Genomic DNA, 11,341 nt, shown 5'->3' with positions numbered 1-11,341 from the left:
AGTGGAATGGGAGGAATGGGAGGCTGGATGGTCATAGTGGAATGGGAGGAATGGGAGGCTGGATGGTCATAGTGGAATGGGAGGAATGGGAGGCTGGATGGTCATAGTGGAATGGGAGGAATGGGAGGCTGGATGGTCATAGTGGAATGGGAGGAATGGGAGGCTGGATGATCATAGTGGAATGGGAGGAATGGGAGGCTGGATGGTCATAGTGGAATGGGAGGAATGGGAGGCTGGATGGTCATAGTGGAATGGGAGGCTGGATGGTCATAGTGGAATGGGAGGCTGGATGGTCATAGTGGAATGGGAGGCTGGATGGTCATAGTGGAATGGGAGGCTGGATGGTCATAGTGGAATGGGAGGCTGGATGGTCATAGTGGAATGGGAGGCTGGATGGTCATAGTGGAATGGGAGGCTGGATGGTCATAGTGGAATGGGAGGCTGGATGGTCATAGTGGAATGGGAGGCTGGATGGTCATAGTGGAATGGGAGGCTGGATGGTCATAGTGGAATGGGAGGCTGGATGGTCATAGTGGAATGGGAGGAATGAGAGGCTGGATGTTCATAGTGGAATGGGAGGCTAGATGGTCATAGTGGAATGGGAGGAATGGGAGGCTGGATGGTCATAGTGGAATGGGAGGCTGGATGGTCATAGTGGAATGGGAGGCTGGATGGTCATAGTGGAATGGGAGGCTGGATGGTCATAGTGGAATGGGAGGCTGGATGGTCATAGTGGAATGGGAGGAATGGGAGGCTGGATGGTCATAGTGGAATGGGAGGAATGGGAGGCTGGATGGTCATAGTGGAATGGGAGGCTGGATGGTCATAGTGGAATGGGAGGCTGGATGGTCATAGTGGAATGGGAGGCTGGATGGTCATAGTGGAATGGGAGGCTGGATGGTCATATTTTTCATAATTTCCTCTTTATTATTATGATTTATTGTTACAGACAAAAACATATGTTGTTTCTATTTTGAACGGTTTTGTTACATTTCAGTCTCCTGTGATGTTTATAAAGTGTAATATTGGGATGCAAACTCAAAATGTAATACATGTCAACTCTATACATCTGACATGGTACAGGTGTCTTCTTCATTTTAAACCCATTATCATGTGTGTGAGGTGGATTCTTCTGTTACAAAGTAGATGTGTTTAAGACGACTGAGAAACACTCTGTGTGACCCTGATTTAGCCCACTGCTGGCAAATGTAATCAAACATGCAATCAGAGACTGCCTTCTGCCAGCAGACCTTAATTAAGATGGGCTGAGTGATGCATGATGCTATTACTGATGTACATTACAGTGTCTCAGTACAGTGTCTCAGTACAGTAACTCAGTACAGTATCTGGAGTGATGGAGGTAGATATGTATAGGGGGAAGGAGACAGGGATACTGGAGTGAAGGAGGTAGATATGTATAGGGGGAAGTAGACAGGGATACTGGAGTGATGGAGGTTGATATGTATAGGGGGAAGGAAACAGGGATACTGGAGTGATGGAGGTAGATATGTATAGGGGGAAGGAAACAGGGATACTGGAGTGATGGAGGTAGATATGTATAGGGGGAAGGGGACAGGGATACTGGAGTGATGGAGGTAGATATGTATAGGGGGAAGGAGACAGGGATACTGGAGTGAAGGAGGTAGATATGTATAGGGGGAAGGAGACAGGGATACTGGAGTGATGGAGGTTGATATGTATAGGGGGAAGGAGACAGGGATACTGGAGTGATGGAGGTAGATATGTATAGGGGGAAGGGGACAGGGATACCGGAGTGATGGAGGTAGATATGTATAGGGGGAAGGGGACAGGGATACTGGAGTGATGGAGGTAGATATGTATAGGGGGAAGGAGACAGGGATACTGGAGTGATGGAGGTAGATATGTATAGGGGGAAGGAGACAGGGATACTGGAGTGATGGAGGTTGATATGTATAGGGGGAAGGAGACAGGGATACTGGAGTGATGGAGGTAGATATGTATAGGGGGAAGGAGACAGGGATACTGGAGTGATGGAGGTAGATATGTATAGGGGGAAGGAGACAGGGATACTGGAGTGATGGAGGTAGATATGTATAGGGGGAAGGTGACTAGGCAATAGGATGTACAGTGCATTCGGAAAGTATTCAGACCCCTTCTCTTTTTCCACATTTTGTTACGTTACAGCCTTATTGTAAAATGGATTCAATTGATTTTGTTTCCTCATCAATCTACATACAATACCTCATAATGACAAAGCAAAAATAGGTTTGCGGACATTTTCAGACCCTTTACTCAGTACTTTGTTGAAGCACCTTTGGCAGTGATTACAGCCTCAAGTTTTCTTGGGTATGATGCTACAAGCTTCGCACACCTGTATTTGGGGAGTTTCTCCCATTCTTCTCTACAGATCCTCTCCAGCTCTGTCAGGTTGGATGGGGAGCGCCTCTGCACAGCTATTTTCAGGTCTCTCCAGAGATGTTCGATAAGGTTCAAGTCCAGGCTCTCTGAGCCACTCAAAGACAGTCAGAGACTTGTCCCGAAGCCACTACTGTGTTGTCTTGGCTGTGTGCTTAGGGTTGTTGTCCTGTCGGAAGGTGAACCTTCACCCCAGTCTGAGGTCCTGAGCACTCTGGAGCAGGTTTTCATCAACAATCTCTCTGTACTTTGCTCCATTCCTTTTTTTCCCTCAATCCTGACTAGTCTCCCAGTCCCTGCCACTGAAAAACATCCCCACAGCATGATGCTGCCACCACCATGCTTCACCGTAGGGATGGTGCCAGGTTTCCTCCAGACATGATGCTTGTAATTCAGGCCAAAGAGTTCATTCTTGGTTTCATCAGACCAGAAAATATTGGTTCTCATGGTCTGAGAGTATTTAGGTGCCTTTTGGTAAACTCCAAGTGGCCTGTCATGTGCCTTTTACTGAGGAGCGGCTTCCGCTCTACCATAAAGGCCTGATTGGTGGAGTGCTGCAGAGATGGTTGTCCTTCTCTGTGTATAGGGCCCTGTCGGTGTGTATAGGGCCCTGTAGGTGTGTATAGGGCCCTGCAGGTGTGTATAGGGCCCTGTCAATGTGCATAGGGCCCTGTCGGTGTGTATAGGTCCCTGTCGGTGTGTATAGGGCCCTGTCGGTGTGTGTCGATGTGTGTAGGGCCCTGTCGGTGTGTGTAGGGCCCTGTGAGTGTGTGTAGGGTCCTGTCGGTGTGTATTGGGCTCTGTCAGTGTGTATTGGGCCCTGTCAGTGTGTATAGGGCCCTGTCGGTGTATGTAGGGCCCTTTCGGTGTGTGTAGGGCCCTGTCAGTGTGTATAGGGCCCTGTCGGTGTGTGTCGGGCCCTGTCGGTGTGTGTAGGGCCCTGTCGGTGTGTTTGCGCCCTGTCGGTGTGTGTAGGGCCCTGTCGGTGTGTGTAGGGCCCTTTCGGTGTGTGTAGGGCCCTGTTGGTGTGTATAGGGCTCTGTCAGTGTGTATAGGGCCCTGTTGGTGTGTCTAGGGTCCTGTCGGTGTGTCTAGGGCCCTGTCGGTGTGTGTCGGGCCCTGTCGGTGTGTTTGGGCCCTGTCGGTGTGTGTAGGGCCCTGTCGGTGTGTGTAGGGCCCTTTCGGTGTGTGTAGGGCCCTGTCAGTGTGTAGGGCCCTTTCAGTGTGTATAGGGCCCTGTCAGTGTGTATAGGGCCCTGTCAGTGTGTGTAGGGCCCTGTAACTGTTACTCCTCCTCTTATCCACATCTCAAATATGTAGCTCCCTCTCACATCACATCTGAACACTTTCTCTAATCTCTACTGTCACATGAGAGACTTCAGAGAGGACCTGTCCACTTGTTATGACCAGCTAAGGAATGTTACAAATTAATACAGTCCTTCTGAGGACATAGAGCATGTCAGAGAGGGGGAGAGAGAGAGGAAAGATGACAGAACAGAGAGAGAGAGAGAGAGAGAGAGAACAGAGGAGAGAGCAGAGAGAGACAGGAGAGAGCAGAGAGAGACAGGAGAGAGCAGAGAGAGTCAGGAGAGAGCAGAGAGAGAAAGAGAGAGGTCAGACAGAAGAGATAGCAAAGTGAGAGGACCGAGAGAGTAAAGAAAGACAGAGAGAAAGAGAGAGAAAGGAGAGAGAAAGATAAAGAGAGAGAGAGAGAGAGAGAGAGAGAGAGAGAGAGAGAGAGAGAGAGAGAGAGAGAGAGAGAGAGAGAGAGAGAGAGAGCAGAACCATAGGATAAAGAAATCTGTGAATTATCAGTGGGGAAAGCATGGTGGTCACAGTGGGTAAAGCATGGTGGTTATAGTGGCTAAAGCCTGGTGGTCATAGTGGGTAAAGCATGGTGGTCATAGTGGGTAAAGCCTGGTGGTCATAGTGGGTAAAGCCTGGTGGTCATAGTGGGTAAAGCCTGGTGGTCATAGTGGGTATAGCCTGGTGGTCATAGTGGGTAAAGCATGGTGGTCATAGTGGGTAAAGCATGGTGGCCATAGTGGATAAAGCCTGGTGGTCATAGTGGGTAAAACCTGGTGGTCATAGTGGATAAAGCCTGGTGGTCATAGTGGGTAAAGCATGGTGGTCATAGTGGGTAAAGCATGGTGGTCATAGTGGGTAAAGCCTGGTGGTCATAGTGGGTAAAGCCTGGTGGTCATAGTGGGTAAAGCATGGTGGTCATAGTGGGTAAAGCATGGTGGTCATAGTGGGTAAAGCATGGTGGTCATAGTGGATAAAGCCTGGTGGTCATAGTGGGTAAAGCCTGGTGGTCATAGTGGGTAAAGCATGGTGGTCATAGTGGGTAAAGCATGGTGGTCATAGTGGATAAAGCCTGGTGGTCATAGTGGGTAAAGCCTGGTGGTCATAGTGGGTAAAGCCTGGCGGTCATAGTGGGTAAAGCCTGGTGGTCATAGTGGGTAAAGCATGGTGGTCATAGTGGGTAAAGCATGGTGGTCATAGTGGATAAAGCATGGTGGTCATAGTGGGTCAGCTGTATTAGACTAGTAGACCGTTAAACTACTAGATAAACTAGTAAACTATAAACTACTTCCATGTCACTGCTGTTAAGACCCCAGATCAGATCAGACTAAACTAGTAGGTAGTAGGTTAGTTAGCTTGTTATCAGAGGGAGGTAGACTAGTAGATAGTTGATTAAATAGCTAGTTATCAGGGGGCAATAGACTAGTAGATAGTAGGTTAGTTAGCTAGTTATCAGGGCCAGTAAACCGGTAGGTAGTAGGTTAGTTAGCTAGTTATCAGGGCCAGTAAACCAGTAGGTAGTAGGATAGTTACTGTAATGTAGGACTACTCCACCTGTCTGACCTCTCTGTGGGACTACTCCACCTGTCTGACCTCTCTGTGGGACTACTCCACCTGTCTGACCGCTCTGTGGGACTACTCCACCTGTCTGACCTCTCTGTGGGACTAATCCACCTGTCTGACCTCGCTGTGATACTGTGGGACTACTACACCTGTCTGAACTCTCTGTGGGACTAATCCACCTGTCTGACCTCTCTGTGGGACTACTCCACCTGTCTGACCTCTCTGTGGGACGAATCCACCTGTCTGACCTCGCTGTGATACTGTGGGACTACTCCACCTGTCTGAACTCTCTGTGGGACTACTCCACCTGTCTGACCTCTCTGTGGGACTACTCCACCTGTCTGACCTCTCTGTGATACTGTGGGACTACTACACCTGTCTGACCTCTCTGTGGGACTACTCCACCTGTCTGACCTCTTTGTGATACTGTGGGACTACTCCACCTGTCTGACCTCTCTGTGGGACTACTCCACCTGTCTGACCTCTTTGTGATACTGTGGGACTACTCCACCTGTCTGAACTATCTGTGGGACTACTCCACCTGTCTGACCTCTCTGTGATACTGTGGGACTACTACACCTGTCTGAACTATCTGTGGGACTACTCCACCTGTCTGACCTCTCTGTGGGACTACTCCACCTGTCTGACCTCTCTGTGATACTGTGGGACTACTTATGTTACTTCACTGAGTAAATTCAGGAAGCATTCAATATCCTGTGTTTGTGTTAACCATGACGACCAGTACTATAAATAAAGAGATGGACAGAAAGATAATCAGCGTGCTGTGGATCCTTTTCCCTTAATAAAAAATAAATAAATCTTAGCCAGGTCCATCTTTTCAAAGAAACAACATTTATTTCCATCTGTAGTTGATTTGGTTTTGTTTACTAAAAGATCATCCAGAACGTGCTGTAAACATCGCTACACTCAGGCAGAAAATGTCATGTTCTTTTCCCAGCCATCTTTTCAATGAAAACACAATTTCATTATATCTCTATTTGAGCAAAATATGTAGTTTCGCAGTGATCACAAGAAGATCCTAATAATGCAGGTAAAGAGCCCATACAGTCAGGCAGACAAATCTTTTTGTTCCATCATGTTTCCCTGGCGGATATTGCTGTCTCCAATATAATTGCATAATTTACACCGACCCATCTACAGACTTTTGACAAATAATGTCCCATGGTACGGAAGTCAAGAAAGGGCACATTTCAAGGAGCTAGGCATATGTCGCCTTTCACTACTTTACAAGGGCGGCAGCGTAGTCTAGTGGTTAGAGTGTTAGAGTGTAGAGGCGGCAGCGTAGCCTAGTGGTTAGAGTGTAGAGGCGGCAGCGTAGCCTAGTGGTTAGAGTGTAGAGGAGGCAGGTAGCCTAGTGGTTAGAGTGTAGAGGAGACAGGTAGCCTAGTGGTTAGAGTGTAGGGGATGCAGGTAGCCTAGTAGTTAGAGTGTAGAGGAGGCAGCGTAGCCTAGTGGTTAGAGCGTAGAGGCGGCAGCGTAGCTTAGTGGTTAGAGTGTAGAGGCGGCAGCGTAGCCTAGTGGTTAGAGTGTAGAGGAGGCAGCGTAGCCTAGTGGTTAGAGCGTAGAGGAGGTAGGTAGCCTAGTGGTTAGAGTGTAGAGGAGGCAGCGTAGCCTAGTGGTTAGAGCGTAGAGGAGGCAGCGTAGCCTAGTGGTTAGAGCGTTAGCCTAGTAACCGAAAGGTTGCATGATTGAATCCCCGAGCTGACAAGGTACAAATCTGTCGTTCTGCCCCTGAACAGGCAGTTAACCCACTGTTCCCTGGTAGGCCATCAGTTTGAAAAGAATAACTTGTTCTGAACTGACTTGCCTAGTTAAATAAAGTTATTTTATTTTTTTTTATAATTTTTGGGAGGCAGAAATGCCTCCTGGAACTTGAACTTACATGTGCCTTAATAACAAACTTGTATTCCATCTGTAAATAAGAATACAATTGTTAAATGGCGAGCCTAGTTGGTTTAGCCACGGAAAAATACAGGAACCTTCCCACTAGCCATGATTGGCTGAGATAATGGATGGGCAGAGCATGCCAAGAGATGAGTTCGGAATAGTCTACCATCTAGAATGCTTCTGTACCATAACATCTGTCTATAGCTGCTCAATATGTGTGGATAATCCTGTCTACTGCAGCTTTTATTTTAAAGCTATCATGAAAAAACAGAAGAAAATAAAAAAGTGTTACTACTGCTCTCAACAGTGCTGCCCTTAAAATGATCAGGCGCTATCGACGAAGATCAGAAAAGTTGTGATGGACTACTTTCTGGAGGATGACCATGCCTGACTCAGGACCATGCGTGCTCAAAGTAAACTGTCTGCTATTCAGGCCCAGAAGCTAGGATATGCATATTTGGATAGAAAACACTCTAAAGTTTCTAAAACTGTTAAAATGATGTCTGTGAGTATAACATAACTTTATTTGGCAGGCAAAACCCAGAGGACAAACCATCCAGGAGTTTTTTTGTTGTTGATTCACTATGTTTTCAATTCATTTTCTATGGTACACTAGATTTATGAGGAAATTAGTTGCAGTTCCTATGGCTTCCACTAGATGTCAACAGTCTTTAGAAATTGGTTGATGTTTTTCTTTTGAGTAATGAAGAAGTAGCCCTTTCCTTTCTGGGAGTCGAGCCAAGTGGAATCTTTGGTTTGGGGCGTGCGACCTGTAGCTCGCTCCACTTTGATTTCATCCGCTATTGAACACAGTATATTCCATCTTCAGTTTTATTGATTATTTATGTTTTAGGATACCTGAGGATGGATTAGGAAAGTTGTTTAAAATGTTTGGTCAAAGTCTACAGGTAACTTATTAGGTCATTTGTAGTCATGTTGGGCGAGTTGGAACCCGTGTTTTTCTGAATCAAACGCACCAAATAAATGGACATTTTGGGGATATAAAAATAAGTTTATCGAACAAAAGGACCATTTGTGATGTTTCTGGAACATATTGGTGTACCAAAAGAAGAATATCTTCAAAGGTAAGGCATGAATTATATCGTTATTTCTGACTTTCTTGTCGCCACCTGCCTGGTTGAAAATTATTGTAATGCATTTTAATCGCATGGTTTGCTTTTGCCGTAAAGCCTTTTTGAAATCTGACACCGCGACTGGATTAAAGTTTATTTTGACATATTGCATGTGTATTTTCAAGAATGTTAAATATTTACAATTCTGTAGTTTGAATTTGGCACCCTGCACTTTCACTGGATGTTGGTCAGCTGGGACGTTACCGTCCCACCTAGCCTAGAGAGGTTAATTGAAACAGGCACTGCAGAGTCTTCTGATGACAGTGACGGGGAAGAAAAATAAACAGTGTTGTTGTCACAGAAGAAGTTGACCGAGTTTTGAAGTCAGTGGAATTCCCGGTGGAAGCAGAGAGATTTTTGCCAAATGCGGAGAGTCGAAAAGAGAACATAGACGGCTGTTGTATAAAACCACTCTTTCCGGATTACATCTTCAAACTAAGGGTAATCATGGCATACATGACAGAGAGGGAGAAGCTTTCATCCATGTAAAAGGGTAAGAGTCGAGGTACATTTTCAGATTTTAGTTGCAAGTTAAAGCGTACTGCTAGCTAGCTAGCTAACATTAGCTGGCTGGCTCGCTAGCTAACTTTATGTGTATGATCTGTGTAATAATATTATTTGTATCTCAGAAAGTAATTTGCGTTGCTAGCTTTAGCCTAAAGTTAGCCAGCTAGGTTACATTGAACTTGGTGGTTAGCTTTAGCTTTAGATTCATGCATGGTACTTCCTGCCATTCAAGACCACTACAACAGGCGGTGTCAGTTGAAGGCTTCAAAAATTGTCAAAGACTCCAGCCACCCAAGTCATAGACTGTTCTCTCTGCTACCGCACAGCAAGCGGTACCGGAGCACCAAGTCTAGGTCCAAAAGGCTCCTTAACATTTTCTACCCCCAAACCATAAGACTCCTGAACTGCTAATCAAATGGCCATAAGGCAAAGAGGAGCTCTCCAGGAGGCACCAAAACATTCAAGGGTCATTTGCTCAAAAATGAGTTACTAGTTTGTCAACTTTCAAAGCAGAATTACTTTCCAATTGTTCCTCAACTCTAGTGTATGATATAGCATTTTCTAGCTGAGTCTCTACTTTTATCCAATGTAATGGGAGGGCTTGGTCCCTCCCTAACCCGGGGTTAGGGGTGTCCTTGTCTCATCGCGCACCAGCGACTCCTGTGGCGGGCCGGGCGCTAACCAAGGTGGCCAGGTGCACGGTGTTTCCTCCGACACATTGGTGCAGCTGGCTTCCGGGTTGGATGCGCGCTGTGTTAATAAGCAGTGCGGCTTGGTTGGGTTGTGTATCAGAGGACACGTCTCTCCTGAGCCCGTACGGGAGTTGTAGCGATGAGACAAGATAGTAGCTACTACAACAATTAGATACCACGAAATTGGGGAGAAAAAGGGGTAAAAAATGTTTTTAAAAAAGAGATCACAAGATAATCAAAAGTACCACGCATCATCCATTAATTTGTTGAGGTGCAAGATAACCATCTCAACACATTTCAGCTGAAGGCATTCAGTTGTACAACTGACTAGGTTTTCCCTTTCCATTCCCCTTTCCCTTTCCCTAGCTAGGTGGTCGTGTTGGCTAGCTAGTTAGGTGGTCGTGTTGGCTAGTTAGCTAGGTGGTCGTGTTGGCTAGCTAGTTAGCTATGTGGTCGTGTTGGCTAGCTAGTTAGCAGGCTAACTTGTTGTCTGTGCTGCTTGTTAGTGGGTAATATTTACATTTTTGGCTCCATTACTGGCAGAGTGATCAGATTCAGGATGCTGCCTTGTAGACTGTTTCATAGGTAAGGTTCCTTGCAGGTAGACTGATCAGATTCAGGATGCTGCCTTGTAGGCTGTTTCATAGGTAAGGTTCCTTGCAGGTAGACTGATCAGATTCAGGATGCTGCCTTGTAGGCTGTTTCATAGGTAAGGTTCCTTGCAGGTAGACTGATCAGATTCAGGATGCTGCCTTGTAGGCTGTTTCATAGGTAAGGTTCCTTGCAGGTAGACTGATCAGATTCGGGATGCTGCCTTGTAGGCGGTTTATAGGTAAGGTTCCTTGCAGGTAGACTGATCAGATTCGGGATGCTGCCTTGTAGGCTGTTTCATAGGTAAGGTTCCTTGCAGGTAGACTGATCAGATTCAGGATGCTGCCTTGTAGGCTGTTTCATAGGTAAGGTTCCTTGCAGGTAGACTGATCAGATTCGGGATGCTGCCTTGTAGGCTGTTTCATAGGTAAGGTTCCTTGCAGGTAGACTGATCAGATTCAGGATGCTGCCTTGTAGGCTGTTTCATAGGTAAGGTTCCTTGCAGGTAGACTGATCAGATTTGGGATGCTGCCTTGTAGGCGGTTTATAGGTAAGGTTCCTTGCAGGTAGACTGATCAGATTCGGGATGCTGCCTTGTAGGCTGTTTCATAGGTAAGGTTCCTTGCAGGTAGACTGATCAGATTCAGGATGCTGCCTTGTAGGCTGTTTCATAGGTAAGGTTCCTGAGGTGGAGTGCATACCATCCACCATTTCCAAGTATATTTCTTGCTGGCGTTCAGTCCTTGGACAATAAAGTACAGTTGAAGTCGGAAGTTTACATACCCTTAGGTTGGAGTCATTAAAACTTGTTTTTCAACCCCCCCACACATTTCTTGTTAACAAACTATAGTTTTGGCAAGTCGGGTTAGGACATCTACTTTATGTATGACACAAGTAATAATTCCAACAATTGTTTACAGACAGATTATTTCACTTAGAATTCACTGTATCACAATTCCAGTGGGTCAGAAGTTTACATACACTTAGTTGACTGTGTTTTTAAACTGGAAAATTCCAGAAAATGATGTCAATTGGAGGATGTACCTGTGGATGTATTTCAAGGCCTACCTTCAATCTAAGTGCCTCTTCGCTTGACATCATGGGAAAATCAAAAGAAATCATCCTAGACCTCAGAAAAAAAATTGTAGACCTCCACAAGTCTGGTTCATCCTTGGGAGCAATTTCCAAACGCCTGAAGGTACCACGTTCATCTGTACAAAAAATAGTATGCAAGTATAAACACCA

General features: G+C 46.1%; 1 long non-coding RNA gene across 1 annotated transcript; it reads right to left on the bottom strand.

The window, feature by feature from the left end:
* Nucleotides 1-5,505: 5,505 nt before the first annotated feature.
* LOC118937874 lies at nucleotides 5,506-6,058 on the bottom strand. The gene is made up of 4 exons (XR_005035288.1): nucleotides 5,875-6,058; nucleotides 5,807-5,844; nucleotides 5,603-5,776; nucleotides 5,506-5,542 (listed from the first exon to the last, which is right to left on the bottom strand). It is a non-coding gene; the product is annotated as an uncharacterized LOC118937874 (long non-coding RNA).
* Nucleotides 6,059-11,341: the final 5,283 nt, after the last annotated feature.

Source organism: Oncorhynchus mykiss, chromosome 12 (genome assembly GCF_013265735.2).
Source record: "Oncorhynchus mykiss isolate Arlee chromosome 12, USDA_OmykA_1.1, whole genome shotgun sequence".
Lineage (NCBI taxonomy): Eukaryota > Metazoa > Chordata > Actinopteri > Salmoniformes > Salmonidae > Oncorhynchus > Oncorhynchus mykiss.
The sequence above is the reverse complement of the archived record's forward strand: the minus strand, read 5'-3'. Positions and strand labels throughout refer to the sequence as shown.